This window comes from Globicephala melas, chromosome 4, assembly GCF_963455315.2.
Source record: "Globicephala melas chromosome 4, mGloMel1.2, whole genome shotgun sequence".
In the NCBI taxonomy this organism is placed as follows: Eukaryota; Metazoa; Chordata; class Mammalia; order Artiodactyla; family Delphinidae; genus Globicephala; species Globicephala melas.
In genome coordinates this window covers 9,852,615-9,872,348 of record NC_083317.1, presented here as the reverse complement: position 1 = coordinate 9,872,348, position 19,734 = coordinate 9,852,615, and positions in this window count along the sequence as shown.

The window sequence follows — 19,734 nt, the reverse complement described above, 5'->3', positions numbered from 1 at the left end:
AAGGTCCCATTGTATGGCACAGGGAACTATGTTCAATATCCTGTGATAAACCATAAATGGAAAAAAACATTAAAAAAATGTGTATATATATATATATATGTATAACTGAAGGACTTTTCTGTATAGCAGAAATTAACACAACATTATAAATCAACTATACCTCAATAACAATAATAATAATGATAATAATAATAATAATAAAGTTACTGGCCATGACAGAGAGCCATAGACACTGGTTGCATGCCCCCAAAACCAGTGAGAAAGCTTCATCCAGAGAGCTCCACCACTTCAGCAACCAGGGGCAGATGGAAGGCAGCCAAAAGACTGGGAATCTAGTGGTTGAGGAAATCTCAGCTACCGTATTTCCATTTACGGATTGTCCGTGGTGTGTCACTTGCTGTTTTCAGCTTCTTTTCTGGTAATTTGTGGTACAGAGTGCCAGAGAGAGGGAGGCCCAGGTCATGCCCTCTACATCCTTCAGATTGTCCTAGGGGTGTGGGGAGGGGCAAGCTTGCTGGCAAACTAATCACAGTGCCCATTTATTAGCACTTACCATGGGCGGGCGCTTAACCTGGAGGTGCACGTCCTCGCTGGAGCCCCAGGATGAAGATATTACCGTTGCTCCTTTACAGATGAGGAAACAGAGCCCAAAGAGACTGTGGGACTAGGCAAAGCTGGGTATGAACCCTGTTCTCTATGACTTCAGAGCTTCCTTGTAACCACAGAAATCTATGGCTCTCAAATTGTGTGGGAGAGTTAAGGAAGGTTCACTCAACTCATCATATGAAAGGCTCCAGCATAGTTTAAGAGTCGACGGCTGCTGACCTGTTTGCTCCCTTTGCTTTAGCTTTGCTGTTTTGTGGAGGAGCTGCCTTTGGATGGGATGTTGGGCTGGAGGGATTATTTCAGGGCCGAGTGGACCTCCAGTTCTGCCTCTTCCAACCTGTCTCAGAGAAGTCAAGCCCCCCCCACCCTCGGGGTGGTGGGCAGTGTGAGAAGTATCACACCTGCTTGTGGGAGGAGAAGAAAATCAGAGCGGGTCCAGCTCATCTGTGCACCCTTTCTAGGAGCCGGGATGTGTGGGTTCATCCCGGGAGTGAGAGTGGTTCAGTAAGAGTGCGGCAGCAGAGGTAGGGCTGGGTCTTGAGTTTTAGACCGAGGGCTCTGTTCCGAGGCCCTGTGCCTAGGATGCGGTTAGGGGCAAACCCTCACTGTACAGTATTGGGGCAGGGGTGACGTGCCGAAGAGCAGCGCCATTGCAGCGCTTTTGAGCACCATTTTTCAAACTGTACAGGTTCTTGCTGCTCAGGCCCAACATCTTGAAATTCAACAGAACCAACAATATTGGCAACCATCTGCTGCTAACTCCCTAGGAGGATATTTTGTTATCTTATCAACCCAGATGACTCAGAGACGTGTACGTCAAAGAGGGGTGAGATGTAGAGGAGATGGAATCTGGGGGCTTTCCCAGTCTGAGATGATGATTCTATGATGACACGACACATGTTCATGCAGCCCACTGCTAGGTTTTGTGAAGTGAGCCCCATCTTCCAAATGCACCTTGGCTGTCACTGCCCTGGGACTAGGGGTGCCCTTTTCCCTCTGCCTGGGTCCCCCTCACCCTGGGATTATCCCTGTGGTCCTTAACCTCTCTCTCTGTGCAATGCTCTTGGCCTCTGGTCATTTAATGACATAAGATGCTACGGAAGATATCCCTCTGTGCCTTTGGCCGGCTGGACCACTCCTGCTCTCTGCTTCCTTCAGTTACTGAGTATGTGGAACATGTGTTGTTACAGATAACCCATTCCTGCTTTCTTTGGAGTTCATGGGCCTTAGGAAACAAATTCTAGCAGGGCTAAGAGCCTGCAAGGGTAACTAACAGATGACTCTAGGCAAACCAAGTAAAAAATCTTATTAGAAAATTGTCTTTGGGGGACATCAGTTGCGCCATGCAGCAGAGACCCACCTGGAAATCCAACCAGCACCTGCAGACCGCTCAGGGTACAGCACCAAGTGTGAGGGCCACACTGCACACCGTCACTGCCAGGGAGGCCTGTCCACTGGGAACGGGCGGCGTGGCCTGTGTGTCTCCCAGCAGGGGTGAGACCCTATGCCGTGAGAACTGCTGAGACTCACGTGAACCGGCCCCTGCAGACCCTCCTACCCTTGCCCAGCAGTCACGACCCCAGTGAGCCTCCTGAAGCAGAGGAGGGTTGTGCCCTGAAGTGAAAACATGGAGCCCCTGGCCTTGGGCAGGAACACACATTGGTGCAAGCTCACTGTGTTACAAGCGGGAATTTGCTCAGATATAAACCAACCTATGTCACCATCACCCCATGTAGTGGGTAAAGGCAGGGCAGTAAGCAGAAGAGGCACCGAGATGTAAGTTTAATGCCTGGGGTAAACAGGGCTACCAAGTAACCCTTGGTTCCTGTGTCATGTACTGTTGTTCCAGTGGGGGTCTTGGGAAAGGCCACATGGTAAGGCAACAGCACCCTGCAGGTGTGGAGACAAGGTGGATGGTCCCAGGTGAGGGCCCGGTGGCAGTGGGGTCGAGGAGAGGCAGGTCTGCAGTGCTAGTGGAATCCAGGGGAATTTGAGAAAGGTCACTGTGTCTTGACCATGCTGGGGAGCCCAGTTACGGGCTTTGTGAGCTGTGGACATCAGTGATTAGTGTCAGTGGGGCATCTTGTAACCAGGCAGGATAAGGACATCTCCAAGGAGTCAAGAGGATCCAGAGAAAAGGAGAAGGACCTGTATCCAGGTGTGATACACATCCTTCTCCTTCTCACCCTGCTGCTGCCACGAGGACACGTAGGCTATCCCATAAGCTAGAGCCTATAGGCTGTATCCAGCACCACCTTAGAGAGGAAAGCTTGGCTGGCCAGAGGGGATCAGGGGAGGTGTTAGAAGAAAAACCTTGAAAGAATTAGCATTTGCCCAAAAGCGATGGGATTAATCCAAAGTAATACTATTACTCATACTCATAGTAAGACTAATAAGACTTAGTAATAAGACTTAGTAAACTAAGACTTATACTACATTTTAAATGAAAGACACAGAGGTCCATCTCATCAAGCATTGTTATGGTCTTCTTGAATTATGCTGTCTAGTACAGCAGCCGATAGCTGCATGTGGCAATTAGATTTAAATTAACTCAAAATAAAAGTTAAAGATTCAGTTCCTCAGTCCCACCAGTCACATTTCAAGGGCTCAGTAGCCACACGTGGCTAACAGCTACCCTATTGGACAGAGCAGATACAGACCACTTCCAGCATCACAGGATGTTCTACTAGGCAACGCTGGTCTGAAACCTAAGCCCCAGGATACTAGGTCTCTTCTCTGTCGTATTCCCAACTGTGTTCGTAGGCATCTAGAGAGACCCCAGCACATAAGTGAATAGGGTCAAGGTTTTCCCTAAAGTACAGCGCTCCAAAATATGGTCCTAATCAACCTCTCCAGACCTTGCTTCTCGTTATTCATTCATTCACTAAACATATACTTACTGAGGGTCTTTGATGTGCCTGGTGCTCTGCTAGACGCTGAGAACAAAAACTAAGACGTAATCCCTCTTCTTATAGAGCTCACTTTCCACCAGGGAAGACAACAAAAAAAACAAACAAATAGATGCACCCTATAGTTACAGCTGGTGAGAAATACTGTGAAGGAAACACACAGGGCGGAAACGGCAGAAGCAGCTGCTTCAGGTACTGTAGACAGAGAAGGTGTCTCAAGGAGGTGGCATTCTGGCTATGGCCAGAAGCTGGCTGAATCTGTTTCCCCAGAATGTGCCTTATCAGGGATACATAAGAGCGGCCGTAAGCAGTTGTCAGATATGTACATGAGAAGGAGACAGGTATTCAAAGGGGCAGGGGCAGGCCATTCCTGGTAAACTGAGTCTGAATCCCTTAATGGGGGCCTGAGCTTGGTCAGTGCAAAGAGCAGAAAGAAGACCACTGAGACTGGACCAGACTCTGCACATGGGAGAGAGATGTGAGTAGGGATGTTAAGAACTATATGGACCTCTTTCGGGAGGTTGCGTGCTGTGACCTCATTTGTGTTTAAATGAGGTCACTCTAGCTGCCCTGCAGAGACTGTGCTGGGGTGGGAGGAAGAACCAAAGCTGCAGGGAATTCAGTAAATAGCCTCTGACAGCCTCCAGCAAGAAGAGGTGATGGTGCTGCTTGGACCACCTGGGACCCAGGGTACGGAGATGTGTTAGTCAGATTGGACTTAACTTTCCCAAGGCTGTTCAGACTGTCCTCCCTGCTCTGTTTCCCATCCTCACCCCCAGTCGCCCTTCTCACCTTGGGATGCTCTTTCCTTTTTATTTTTGCTTTTGAAATTCCACCTTTCCTTTAAGACCTCAGATATATCCTCCCCCTTGGTGAATTTATCCTTTATTGCTTGGAAACCTTACGGCACTGATTATCAGTACTGTCCGCATACGTGGGACTCAGCAAACTGAATCCCATTCTGAGTTCACTCTTCTGTCCTCTTCAAGAACTCCCGGACAGTGTGAATGCCTCTTATACATCTTCCTGTCCCCTGCTTCAGGGGTAGCACCTGGTCCAGCATCTTAGGTATGAGTACTCAAGAATATCTGTTGAAGGAACAGATGATGAACTGTAGCTGTCTTTGCTGATATGTCTTTCCTTTTGATTAACATCTGATTTTTTTTTTTTTCTGCATAAGCCCACTTCTTTGACTATCATTTCCTAACCAACTCTGTGGAGAGAATACAAAACTGTTCTTTTAAACATAGTGTCTGTCCCTGGTGGGCTGCATTTGGCAACAACAATGGTCTGAAACCTCCAAAGGCTTGGTAAGAGCTGTGGGGAAGTATGAAATGTGTTCAATTAACTCCTGTTACTCAAAGTAAATGGAGGTGCTTAAGCCAACAGTCATATATTCTCAATTGCTCTTGTGATGAGGCTGTGAATGCCTTAAACTCACCTTATTCATCTCAGCACAGGCAGTACCGCATGTGCCTGACACACAATAGGCTCTCTGGACACATAGGTCAAAGGCACAAATAATTATACAAACACTGAGCCTTCTGATGGGCTCACTTGGAAGGGACAAGCCCCATGGTGGCTGCTTGTCTGTAGTTACGGAGCCCACTGAGAGGCAGGCCGCACCATCCTTGTGAAGGGTGCACTATATTTTTACTGCCCGCTCTGGTCCAATTTAGATGTTCAACGAGGGCAGCGAGCATGTGGAAACGTAAGGATAAATATGATCGGCCATTTCCCATCTTCCCTGTCACCTGCCACCACTTAGAGTCACATCATTTTCTCTCTACCGCCTTCACTGATCCTGTCCCACACCCTTCATTGTGTTTGTCAGGGATCCTGATGAAGGGGGTCCTTCCCTCGCCCATGTAATCAGGCAAGGGAAGGAAGCCATGGGTTCTTCTCTTCCTTCTTTCTTTTCTATTAAAGGATTATTTTAATGCATTTCATTTGCAAATATTAGTATCATGTCTATTTTTACACTAGCTTGGAGTGCCTGAGTTTGTGGTATCTTCCAGCCCATTAGTCACTGTCTTAATTCAGAAGTAAAAATGAGAGGGTCTGTACGGTGGGAAGCTGGAAAGGAGGCTCCACAAGCGAGATGCATTGGCCCAGGTCTTCCATGAGTATTCTGTTTAAACTTGTACCATCCCCAACAGAACTGCTTCTCTGCTCTTCTTTTCCTCATGGTGATAGGAGGGAAGGGGGGTTCCTCCTATTTTCTGCAACCGTTTACTTAGGCAGGCATCAATAGTTCAGGACACCAGCTCCCTTTCTGAAAGCCCAGGTGAGGGCAAAGGGCCTAGTCCAGGCCAGCAGGTCACTTGCTCTTTCCTGCAAGACTCCGCGGAGATCACTCCAGGCTCCTAACTGGCCAGACCACAGATGCACTTGGAGAGGAGAACACAGTAAGCGTTGACTCTCCAGTTGAGATCTGCTCTTTGTGCTCTTTCTTTGGCTACTTCCCAGATCTCCTTGACCCATGAGAATGCCAGAGTCCATGTCTGGGGTGGAGACCCCACTGTCCCTTCAAGCAGCAGCGTGACACCCAGAGAGTTTTTTGATCCCAACTTCAGACCCAGGCTCCTCACATCAGACCAGGTAAGGGGATTTCACATTCATTCTTTGATTTTAGAAATATTTATATGAGACTCAGATGAAGGTGTGACCATGCCTTAAGAGAGGCTGACTTACTACCTGACTTAGACTTTATAAGTAGGGTCTGGAAGGAGGTGGGATGTGCCCTCATCTCTAGGATGTGCATAAGTTTCACAGCTGCAGAGACGTATATAAGCAGGTCTTTAAACCCTCTTCTTTCCAAAATACTCAAGGAGCTTTTTCTCTGGGATTGTTCTTTGTTCTAGAGTTGAGTCTGACTTCTCCACGCAGACCTCAAAAATCCTGCCCCCAGCCTTAGAGAAGTTGCTATGTTCAGTATTTCTCTGAGACATTAGTTGGAATTTCTAATTAAATTGTGAGAAAAGATTTCATTTCCCAGGATAAAGACACAGGGACATAGGTCCCAACCTTCCCATCTGCCTTCCCTGCTGGCCCCATCCCCTAACTTGAGTCAAGACACTTAACCACCCCTGCCTGGGGAGGGCCATCTCTATTCTTTAAAAATCTCCAGAGAAGATTCCAGAACTTTCTTTGCTATCCCACTCCCCTGTGCAGCAGTTCTCACTGGCAGAACAACCTTCTTATACCCCCAAATACTCATACCACTTCTGAGGGTGCTTCCTAGCATCTCCCCCAAACAATCAATGATGGGTCATTCGCCACGCTTCTCGTAACAGTAATACTTTTATTAACTCAAAGACGTTTTACAGTTGTGTTTATAGTTTTAGGCATCATGACCTCTCTCCTGCAGTTATTTAAGTTGCTTGACTAATATTTTCCTGCCTCCAGACCTTGTCTACTTCAATTTATACTGAAAACTACTTCCAGTTTAGTCTTCCCCTGGCATAGTTCCCATCAAGCCACCCTCAGCCCATCCCCAAGCCATCACCAAAGGCATATTAGAGCGTCCCATGGCCTGGTAAACTGAGTACAAAAGTGTCATGTGAGGCCTCTGGCACTCCAACCGGGCCCCAGACATTCTCTAAACAATCTCATTGCACAGATCTTCTCTGAGACCTTGACCATTTCTCCTTTTAAGTTATTCTCTATCCAGCAGGCTACCCACCATCCGCATTTCTACCAAGCAAAATCCTACCCACTCACTGAGTGCCACCGGGGTGTATGAATGAGTTATACGGGGTCCCTGACCTACTCACTCATAGCAAGTCTAGGTAAGACAGACAACACACAGACATTTCAACACATACAACGTGGTAGGCCCAGTGCTTTGGGGGCTGCTCTGGGGATAGAGCATGGGAACCCATAACCTTCTTTGTGGGGATGAAACTTAAACCATGTCTTGATGGGCAGGAAGGAGTTAGTCCCATGAAGAAGTTGATGGCAGGGTATTCCAGGTAGAGGGAACCACAGAAGTGAAGGAAACTAAAGTGGTTTATCAGAGTATTTGGTACATGGTGGAGAAGGGCAAGGCTAGCCACTATTGAGAACTTACCACGTAACAGCCCTGTACTGCACTCTCTGCCTGGCCTTTCTTATTTCACTTGCCTATTAGCCTATAAGGTGGGTGTTGTTATATCATCAAAGCCATTCAACAGATGAAGACACTGAGACACAATGAAATGGGGGAATATAGCTGTGCTCACATAGATAGTAAGTTAAGCTCAGAGTCCAGGTCTGAACCCAGAATCCAGCTCTCCACGGTTGTCCTGCTTCTTTTGACACTGAAGTCATAAAAAAGGCCAGGACACCTTCAAAGCTCTTTGCTTAGTGGTTTCCATATCTGGTTTTGCACTGATTTCTCATGCAAACCCAGATGTGCCACATTGGCTTTCTGGGTCTTATTTCTTCCTCTATCACAGTGGTTCTCAACCAGGGAGTGACTGTGCTCCCCAGGAGACAACTGATAACATCTGAAGATATTTTGGGTTGTCCCGGCGGCAGGGAGGGGACCAGCATCCCATGAATAGAGGTCAGTGGCGCTGTGCAACATCCTACAGTGCACAGGGCGTCCCCGCAACCCGGGAGGACCCTGCTCTCCAGAACGGGCATCCTGATGCAGCCTACCTCACATACCATTCTGAGCCATTACTTCCGGGAGCTAATGTAGGTTAATCTCCCAAGGCAGAAACCATTGGTTTCAACGGCAGAGTCCCCGAGGGGACCCAAACCTCTTGGGTGGATCTTCTTCACGTTTGCTTCAATGAAAGCCTCCAGTTCCTCCATGAACCCCACGTTTTCTCCAAGTAAAATCCTGCAGGGCTCCACAGCTGCCTGGCTTGCTGGCTGCCATCCATCGGCTCCCGTTCTGCTGGGTTGTTTTCTCCAGAAGGTTGGACCTCCTTCCCCTGACTGCTCTGCATCTCGCCTGTTCTTGGCATTGCCTCTGACAGCAGGACTTATTGAGAGACCAGGCCCCAGAGGAAAGTGATCAACACGGCCCCTCCACGCTCCCTGGCTTGACCTGGACCCGGAGAAGGACAGTCAGACATTTCTTCTCTGCAGAGCATCGGCCTTTCTTCCCCCAGTTTATCTGTATTTACTTGGAAAATGATTTCCTCTGCTTTACTCAGTTTTCCTTTGAGCCCAGTTGCCTGCTCAGTTCTCTGTCCTTTCTGTTTATTTCTACTTCTCATTTTTCCCATTGATCAGACGCCCTGGAAATATAGCAGGAACAGTGTGTGCCCTGTAATATTCAGTTACACTTAATATTTCTCAGCGAAACGTTGACTTGGAAACGCCAAGCAGTCAGAATCCATGCCTGCTCTGCTTACACTGGACGTGGGCTTCAGCACAGGCTCCGATTCATGTCGGATCTATTCCCTCCTTAAAGGGGAACAGTGCCCATGCTAACACAGGAAGGTGCCCCAGCCAGCAGGCCGCCAAGCATCCCCACAGAAAGCAGTTTCCTCACATAAGTGAGTGGCTATAACACACTTGGTGCTCGGCGGAATAAAGACATCACGTCCCATCAAACTGTCAGATGAATATACTGTGGAATCACAAACGCTCCTTAAACAGAAAGTTCCTCTAAACCAGCCTTTGCCACCAGTGCTATTACTAGTTTTCTTGGATGCCACCTTCTGATGATGTGTGTCACACTGAGAACTCATGAAGCTCTTTGGTGCCGTAGTGCTGAGAGACCTCTCGGGCGAGCTGGGGAAAGCAACATACTCTCTCTCCAGAACTGCACTGCCAACATCACAGATTAGTCTGGGAATCAGCAGCATGTACGGGTGAAATCCAATGCCCGGGGCAGAGAGCTTAAGGGGGCCCAGTCCTCTTGGGTGGATCTTTTCCATCTTGGCTTCAATAATAGTATCCACCTCCTCCACGAATCCTACGTTTTCTTCAGAATAAAATCCTGCAGGGTGACCCCATCCATGGATGGCCATGCTTTCAAACTCAAGAACCAGTCTCTGCTTTCCTGGTTTAGGAAACACTATTAGGAAATACTGCAAGTGAAGTATTATTTGATTATGTTAACAGAAAACAACAATAAAAACTCTCACTCAGACCTGTCAACATTTTGCATCCCGAAGTGTCTCTTTGGGTACAAGATATACTTTCTTGTGTGGTTTAAAGAGACCAGGAAAATAAATAAAGACATTGAGAAGCAAGAAACAAATTGAAAACCAAGGTTTTCTAGGAAGCCTGTCCTCCTCTCTCACCTAAGAGAATGCAGTTAACCAGCATTAAGGCACTGGGCAACCTCCAGGGGCAGCTCAGAACTAAGGTCTCAGTTATGGGAGGACATGACCAGATGTTCCCTGGAAGCTCTGGGAACAGCCCCCAGGGCTACATCCCCCGCAGAATGGAAAGACCTTTACCTTGGTCCTACTCCCGCTGAGTCAGAGAATATGTAGTTACAAGTATCTGCATCACTGTCCTTAGCCTATAGCCTTCTAAGGGGGTAGGGTCTGGACGAGCTACCAGACCTTTGCCATGAAAAGTGGGGAGCGGCTGCTGCAGAGCTCACCAAGTCATTTCTAGTAAGAAATAAGAGGAGGGGCAGTGTGAGGGGACTGGTCGGTAAGGAGAGCTATCCAGGAGGTGGGGAGAGCAGAGGGCTGGGAAGCTGTAGAGGGAGAGAACAGTAGGGAAGTGACTGTTACAAGGAGGGAATTGTGTGCAGCGTGGACGTTTAGGAAGCCTTCCTGGACAGCATGGTTATCATTCTCTCTTTCTCAAAAGACAGAGTACATAACTGCATCACTGCTCAGCTCTCCTGCAGTTGGGTGTGTGTTCCCACTGGTACTCAAGTAACCCCATCCGTCTCCTCATTGAGACTTTCAGGGATCTTTTGGATGCCTACACTGGTTGAGATGATCCTTACCCTGTAAGGATCCAGATTTATTCAGATTCCATAGATTGTTCTTTTTCTCATGAATATATTCCATGCTTTCATCCAAAAGACAGAGTTCTCAACAACAATCAGGGGTGAGAAAGTGAAAGACGAGAAGATGGGAGAATGGGAAACTTTCCTTCGGAAAATGTTTGAAACTGTCATGAAGACCTTTTAATAAATTAAAAAGAATAGGGGTTTCCCTGGTGGCGCAGTGGTTGAGAGTCTGCCTGCCAATGCAGGGGACATGGGTTCGAGCCCTGGTCTGGGAAGATCCCACATGCCGCAGAGCAGCTAGGCCCGTGAGCCACAACTACTGAGCCTGCATGTCTGGAGCCTGTGCCCCGCAACAAGAGAGGCCGCGACAGTGAGAGGCCCGCACACCGCGATGAAGAGTGGCCCCCGCTCGCCGCAACTGGAGAAAGCCCTTGCACAGAAACGAAGACCCAACACAGGAAACATAAATAAATAAATTTAAAAGTCGTCTTCTTAATAAATAAATAAACAAATAAAAAAGAATCACTTTCAGACTAAATTATTCAGGGGAATATGAAAATTATTAATCAGAAAACAATCAGAATAATCCAATTAAACTGTGGTTTTTTCTGAGTCAGAAATGAATTTCAGCTACTGCCCCAAGGGCTAGCAGGTTATCATGGGATTAAGATTGAAGTAACAGGCACCTCGGAAAAGGCTTTCTCAGGAAAGGTGGAGAGTTTATTTCTGGTTAAAGCTTCTCTTTACCTAAGCCTCTAGAGCCTTCTATGTCATCTGTTGTGATTAGGACTAGAAATGAGAAAGAAAAGAGTTGGTCAGAGAGTCAAAAAGCTGAACACTTTTGAACTATATTCTTATCTGCAGCTAACGTCTTTTATATTCTGGGCTGCTCAGAGAATGTAGGTACAATACACCCATTTTATCCAGGGGTCCCAATTCCATTCCACCTACATTGTGGTAGAGAAGTAACACAGCGTGCACATTTGGATTTCTTTTCATTTTCTTTTCATTCATTTCTTTTCATTTCATTTTCCTTTCCCTCTGAACAAGGCAGGGAACTCACGGCTAAAGCAGGAGGGAGAGAAGGGTGAGTAATGCAGAGCATGGACAGGGAGACACCAATTTATACCAAGAGGATTTCTAGACCCGGGTCAGAGCATGGGCACTTCTTTTCCCAGCTTATCAGCCTCTCTATTTCACCATGGCAAGCGTTTTTCCATGCAGATAAGCCCATAACAGAGGGGATAACCCATTCCAGCCTCTGGACCCCTCACCTCAAAGGCAGCGATTCTGAGCATCTCAGAGGCAGAAGAGCTGGGCCCTTTCCTTTTAATCTCATCCATCTTTCGGGCTCTCCATCCCTTGATTTCAAAGCCTTTCTCAAACAAATGTGAAGTTGAAAGGATAGACTTCAATTATTTCATTTTGTGAAGGTTAAAAAGGTTCTTGTAAATGACTGATGCAAATCCTGGAAACCCGGTTAAAACAACTGGATACCAGATGGGGAAGGAAAGTGGTTTACTGTAAAGTGCTGCAGAGAGTAGGAGCTCATTTACAAGAAGCAATTACACAAACAGCCCTGAGAATCCAAGATCCCATGAAAGGATGGCTGGGGTGGAAGCACACAAGAAGCTGTGCTTGTGTGAGTTCTACCCTCACACAAAAAATGCTAACAGTGCGATCGGTCACCTTCCCTGTTCCCTGGCACCTTTTACCTTCCTTGTGATACTAAGTCTAGGCTGACCTGCCAATAAGCAAAGAGCTACCGCCCCACATAGAGACTTCCACTTTCTCCATTACTCAGCTACCTGGGGGAGTCTCCCAATAAGAGAAATTGAACAATATAAGGAAGTATTCAGCTGTCATCATCGATGTTTAAGTCTGGGGAGCTTGGTTTGTATATCAAGTCAAAGAAACGGGAGAAAATTCCTTTACAATCCGGATGCCTTTTTACCCCCAATCTCTCTTTAGATTGAAAGTGAGCATAATACACTTTATTACTTACGTTCATATATAGGTATATTCTTGCATGTTGATTGATATAGTAAACAGGTTATAAATGTGCAAATGTGGGTTATAAAGTTATAGGTGAGAACGGGACATTGTGTTGAAGTTTCTTGCTCTGCACTCCTGGCCAGTCTGAGCTGACCTGTCTGCCTTCCTCTACACAGAGCCTCCTGTGCCCAATTCCGTTGCCCTGAGACTGAGTCTCTGCCTCCACGTGTCACACCTTTCCCAAGATCAATTCTCTGTCTGATCCCACTTTGGCCAGACTGGCCAGGCCTTCCCACATGGTCATCAACTTGACTGTAATCTGTGCTGGGGAGAGACCAGGAGCCCATCCAGCCCTCAGTCCTTTTGCAAATGAGAACATACATTTTCATGGAGGCCTTCTGTAAACCCATATACATCTCAGGCATTACTCTCCATCAGAACCTTCCTCTGGAGTTAATACAGCCAGGCAAGAATGTAGGTGGTACCTGGCCAAGGCAGTGAGAGAAATGCTTTTGTGCAAGTGGACATATCCAGGGCCCTGTAATCTCAGTATCCATCCTCACAGTTATGCAGCATGTGTGCCTGTGAACTGTGAACCTTCATCCTGGATTAGAAACCAGTCCGCCATGCTGGTACTTGTACCCCACGAACTCCTACAGATGGAGCTTGACAGAGGGGGCTTCCAGAGTCCCCAAGACACAGTGAAATGGACCTGGCATGTCAGAGCCAGATGGAATATGCCTGATAAAATCATCTGATTTCCAAATGTCCATCAGTTAATGAATGGATAACAAAATGTAGTTGCGTACGTTTGTTAGAGCTACTATAGCAAAATTCCACAAACTGAGTGGCTTAAACAGAAATTGATTTTCTTCCAGTTCTGGAGGCCAAAAGTCCAAGATGAAGGTGTTGGTAGGTTTAGTTTCTTCGCAGGCCTCTCTCCTTGACTTGCAGACAGCCGCCTTCTCCCTGTGTCCTCCACGTGGTCTCTCCTTTGTACGTGTACATGTCTGTGTCCAAATTTCCTCCTCTTATAAGGACACAAGTCATATGGAATTACAGCCCAAAATAAAGATCTCCTTTTAACTTCGTTACCTCTTTAAAGACCTTATCTCCAAATACAATGACATTCAAAGGTACTGGGAGTTAGAACTTCAACATAGAATTTGGGGGAAACAACCAGTCCATAGCGGTGTACATCTATTTCATGGCATATTATTTGACAATGAAAAGGAATGGAGTACCGATGTATGCTACAACATGGATAAACCTTGGAAATATTAAGCCAAATGAAATAAGCCAGGCAAAAAGACCACATATTGTATGATACCATTTATGTGACATGTCCAGAATAAGCAAATCTATAGACACAGAAAATAAATGAAAGGGTTCCAGGGGCTTGGGGGAGGGGAGAATGGGTTGTGACTACTGACTGGTATGGGTTGCTTTCTGGAACAAAAATATTCTAGAATTAGATGTGATGGTAGCCCAACTTTGAATACATACTAAAAACTGCTGAATTGGATCCTTTAAAAGAGTGAACTTATGCAGTGTGAAATACATCTTAAACCAAAAAATATGTGATGGGGCTTCCCTGGTGGTGCAGTGGTTGAGAGTCCGCCTGCCAATGCAGGGGACACGGGTTCGTGCCCCAGTCCGGGAAGATCCCACATGCCGCGGAGCGGCTGGGCCCGTGAGCCATGGCTGCTGAGCCTGCGCGTCCAGAGCCTGCGCTCAGCAGTGGGAGAGGCCACAGCAGTGAGAGGCCCGCGTACCGCAAAAAACAACAACAACAACAACAAAAATGTGATGTTTCTGCTTCACAGGGTTAGTGGTCCCTATACCCATTTGGGGGCTATCACGGTGGAACACTGTGTCTACGTTTCACAAAAAAACTTCTTAAGCATTTTTATAACAGATTTAGCACTCAAATTAAAGCAGTTTTACATGAATATCTTTTTCCTGAGGGTGAACCACTTGGGTATTGCAAAGCCGGATTCAAATTCCTGCTCTGCTTTCATTGGGGTTTGGGGAGGTTGGAGAGACACCAGGGACTGTCATCCGAAGACAGTCACAGTTTACTTATGCTCTTGAGCTTCATCAGAACTGAGACCTACAGTCTAACTCCAAGTAGGTCACTGTATGATCCTTGATCACTGTATGATCACTGTATGATCCTTCTCAAACCTCCCAGTCCGCTTCCATCCTCTCTGAACTCCAGTCTTTTAAGACCTCTGGACTCATGAAAGTCATTGCTGCTTCCTTACTTTGCCCCCACCCCGCCCTCCACAGTTCACTCCATCCACAAGGGTAGCCGTTACTTAGGATCTGCCTCTCCTCCCTGCTATGTGCACGTCTCCCAGGCCTGTAAAGTTGCTCACCTCCTTAGACTGAGATCCATCCATTCCTTCACCCCACCAGTGTTTACTGAGCACTTACTACATGCCAAGCACTGTTCCAGAAGCAGGGAGTACAGTGCTGAACAAGATAGTCAAGGTAAAGTGTGGACAGTACAAATAAACAGACACCAGTAGAGCCCCAAGTCAGAATTTCCACAACTCAGTCCTCAGTGGGCTCAACCTGCCAGCTCCCCCTCCTCTACTCTCTCCCCCCCTGCATTCTTCTTTCTCAGTGCATGTCTGCCATCTCTTCTTTGAGGCCACACACAGTGCTGTGTGTGTGGCCCCTTTCTATTTCATAATATTATCCTCTGTCCTTTGCACACAATAAGTACTGAAGAAGTGTTTATTGTATAAATCTAAAAACATGGCACACACTCCGTGTTTTGGGAAGTCTGCTTGTATTGTTTTATATCTCAAGTGGTTCTCAGCATGGTGCCTCTTTGTAATGTGATAGTGTATCAAGTGTTTGATTGGGCCACTCCACGCTCAGAGCCTCCACATAAACCCCATGGGTTCTCTGCTGTGAATAAAAGGTCTCCCTAAAGCCACAAAGAAATTAAAGACCATAATTCCACTACACATTAGTATGTATTTTGTGGTGTGTTAATATATTGAAATATTTGGATGAGTGTGTTGGTTTTCATTTATGTATGTGTGTACACTTTATACACACACACACTCATACCTGGGTGAAGTGATCATGACTCTTGGGATGAACCTACCCCATAATATCCACCAAGCATGATTGCATTATCTGTGGATGTGTTTGTTTCATTCTTGGTCCCTGGGTGTGGTTGCTGTGTCTTGCTCATCTCCATGTGGCTCGTGCCTAAGGTGCTTAGATCATGGCAGGAGCTCGGGGGATGCCTGCAAGTTTGTCTAATGAATAAGTGACATCACCAGCACCTCTTAAAGTTTATGTTTTAGGTGTATGGGAATTCTGCTTTTGTGGGACCCAATGTCTGTAATTTTTTATTTATAAATCTTAAAATATATGAGGGATGAAAATAAATTGCTTAAGAAATGGAAAAACTTAAACCACAAAGAGTCTGCCTACAATGAGACACCTAAGTTCACAACCTTGAACTTAAGGTTAAGGGTTCTCAAACTTAACACTATGGACATTGTGAGCTGGATTATTCTGTGTTGGTAGAGCTGTCCTGTGACTTGTCAGTGATGCCAGTAACACCCCACTCCCAGTTATGACAGTGAAAAATGTCCCCAGACATTACCACAGCTTTCCTGAGAAAACTGTCCTCAGTTTTAGAATTATATGGGAGAGGCTTCTTGGATATTTTTTCCTCTACCTATATAAATTTGGTTTCTCATTGAAAGAGTTCTAGTTTTAAATATCTTTGCAAACCTCATACTCAATCAATGAACAAAAACAGTAAGAATATAAACATCTAAATCGGCTACTTTCTGTGTTCTAGTTACACTACTCACACATCCTCATGGTCAACCTTTACGCATTACCCAGACACAAGACCACTTAAAATTCATTTTCAGATCAGAAGAATACCTACCACCATCACACTGCCCTCTTTATACAATTCATCTCTCTCAAACTCTCTCTCTCTCTCCTTCTCTCTCTGTCTCACAATCACACACATGCACACACACAGACACACACACACACACACACACAAATACTCACAACTTCCTATCTAAAGGTGAATAATTAGATTGTTTCCTTTTCCCCACTGTGGTAAGACTTCTAGGGATCCATCTTCATTCTGCTTTCCTGTCCTTCCAGCTACATGGCACTTCTCCTTTCCTGACATTTCCAAGTTGCTGGACCAATGTGGACTAGTCCTACTCAATGGATTACAAGACAAGTGCTGTGTCCCTCTAACCATCCATTGTAGCAGCTATGGAAGAGGCCTTGTGTTGACATGGTCAGGCCTCAGGATGGAAGCAATCTGGGTTGTCAGGTTGCTGCATGGGGGACAGTTGCCTTGAGGAGTTTCCCAAAGCCATGGTGGATTTTGCCTGACTGAGAAATAAACCTTGGTGGTATCAAGCCACTGAGACTGTGGGATTGTTTGTTACACAGCCTAACCAGGCTTATGGTGCACTAGTAACTGACTGGTACACCCACAAAGGAACAAGGTCAAAAGCTGCATGTGAGCTCTCTGGAACATTTTCTGGACACTTCTGACAGAAGAGCAGATCACAGACTACAATAGGGTCTGCCCAACTGAGAAAGAAAAGAGAACAGACTGATTATATTTCATATTCAATTGTACTTCAATTATATGAGCAATCAGTTACATTAAAAAATCACAATTACAAATAGTTTTGATAATCAAAATGGATGGCGCAGAGCATTCAAATGTGCTCCTGTTTCTTTAAGTATTAGAGGGAAACCTGATGGATTCAGGGAGCTACTTGGAGTGGCTTCTCATCTCAAAGATATATTTGTATCTATATTTTGGGCCTCCAGCCATTCACATTTGATATAAACAACCCAAGAATAGCTTCTGATACTGATAAATGGTGTGACCTTGGGCTGACAATTTATTTAGATATCAGTGAGGCCAGGCTGTCCTGTGTCTTTTTAAGCCACTCTCTGCATTGATTCCGGTCAATAGCCTGTTTTAAGAAAAGCTTAGGCCAGATTAAAAAAAAAGAAAATCTGCCTTCCCTTGAGTAAACATGGTAACCTGACAGCTCCAGTGGGTAAATAATGCACTTTTTAAAAGCCTTTCCAAGTAAGTCTTTATCCAGCAAGCTGCTTTTATAAGCGACCACTCTTCCTAATATCCACTTATTCAAAACTCCTTAAAAAATATCATGGGTCGAAAATGATAGACATCCTACTAGATCTTCGTTTGCTGGATTTTTTTTTTTTAAGAAAAAATTTATTTTTTCCCTTTGGTTAGGAAAAGAGCCTTTCTTGAAATATGATCCTCTCAGATAAATAATGGCAATAAAAGTAAATGGAAAGTGGGAAAGAACATGGTTTCTTAGTGCAGTGTGCAGCACTTTCTAATTGGAAAATGCTAAAAGGGAGTTTTCCTTGGAGGCCTACCATTTGACTTGAGACCAAACAAAACAGTGATTTGCTTATGAACATTGAGGTCTCTGTTTTCCTTGTTAAAGGAGAAGCTAAGAATGGAAGAAAAGAACAAAGTTATAAAACTGTATTATAGTCATGATTTGGTTTGATATTTCATACATTAGGGTGGAATGGAGCAATTCCAGAACATATGGAGCAGAAAAGAGCTTTGGGGTCATCTGGTCAACCCCAAGAGGCAACAAAGATTGTCACCATGAAGAGTGTTGATGAAGAGCTCCATACATTTTTTATTCTTGCTATCATAGTGCTTCTGCTCATATGGAAGTATTCCATTTTTGCATATAAAAGAAATCTACCTATTTAGCTGAGTTCTTCTGGAATTTGGTGAGGCATTTATTCATTTGTCTCAGAACAGGCCTTTGGTTTGCTGGTGGCTGAAAGCCAGAACTTTTTTTAGTTCAGGACCTCTTGCCTCCTCTGGTCCTGTTACCTAATTGACTGTCAAAAATGGATAATGTCAGTCTTTTTCAAAGTCTCCTCATTTCCTTAACTAAAAATAGTAGATCTGTAATGTTTACATAATTAGTATTAAGATATTGTAGAGTAGAAAAAAACAAGTGGTGTGACTGGCCTATGATTTGACAATATATTCAGTGCTTCTGCCTTCATATTTCTCTCCTTTTTTCCCACCCTCACTCTCATTTGCTTGCCACTTGTGTTATTTTAATTTATATTTTTATTCATGCACAATATACATACAGATAAGTGTATACATCATAAATATAGCTGGAGTTTTTCTAACAGAACCTACTCATGTATCCAGCAATCAGCTCAAGAAAAGAACATAACCATCACCCCAAAGCCCCCCTGGGTAGCCACCATCCTGACTCCTCACACCATAGATGGATTTTGCCTGTGTTTATTTGATAGGAATGGAATCTTTTAGCATATAGCTTTTGCTTCCAGCTTCTTTCACTCAAGATTATGTCGGTGAGATTCATATGTTGCAGTATGTTTCTTCTTTCCACTTTAAAACTTATTCTCCCCATTTCCCACCCACCTCCAGTTAGGGGTACATTGTCGTACATCTCTCTAGCTGCTATTTCCCCTCTTCTCTTCCAACTTTCGTGTTAGATTCACTTCCATCTTCTGATTTCTTCCCTCTGTCCAGTCAGACATGTTGCTCTGACTAGAGCAGCAAAGGCCCAGCACGCAGCCCTTGGGATGTGCAGGTTGAGCCCTTTCTCCCAGGGTCCACCCAATGGGTATAGCTCGTGTTGACCACACATGCAGGTGAAGTACGATACCATCAATGGTCCAGTCTAAAGTGCTTTCACTAGAGAGGTGGCAGGCACCTGTGCTGGTATATTTTATGTATCTACTTGGCCAGGCCACAGTATCCAAATATTTGGTCAAACATTATTCTAGATGGACACCTGCTTCCTAGTACAATCTAGCCCAAAAAATATTCATCTGAGTCAGCAGTCTCCTGACCAAGTGGAACATCCTACAGATCCTGGGAAAGAGATTGAAGGAAATTAATAAATGGCACCTTCCTGCACTTGGCCATCAACAATAACAAAACATCAAAAGAGCAGAATTCAGTAGTCAATATGGATTGTCTCATTCCTGGCAACTAAAGGTCTTTCTAACAGGAGAGATTCGCCCAGCTTAGTGTTCACCATTGGTTTGGGCGTCAGCCCAGGAGGTCTTTCTAAATATGTTAAGCATTTAACACTTGATACAGGAGGCCCTGACTATGAACTTGCTAGAAGAGGGCTCTATACTCTCAAGGGTATAGGATCAGTAGGAATTTGCATAAGAACTTTTGTCTGTTATATTCTCTAAGGCACAGCACGATACTAATACAACACTAATGTG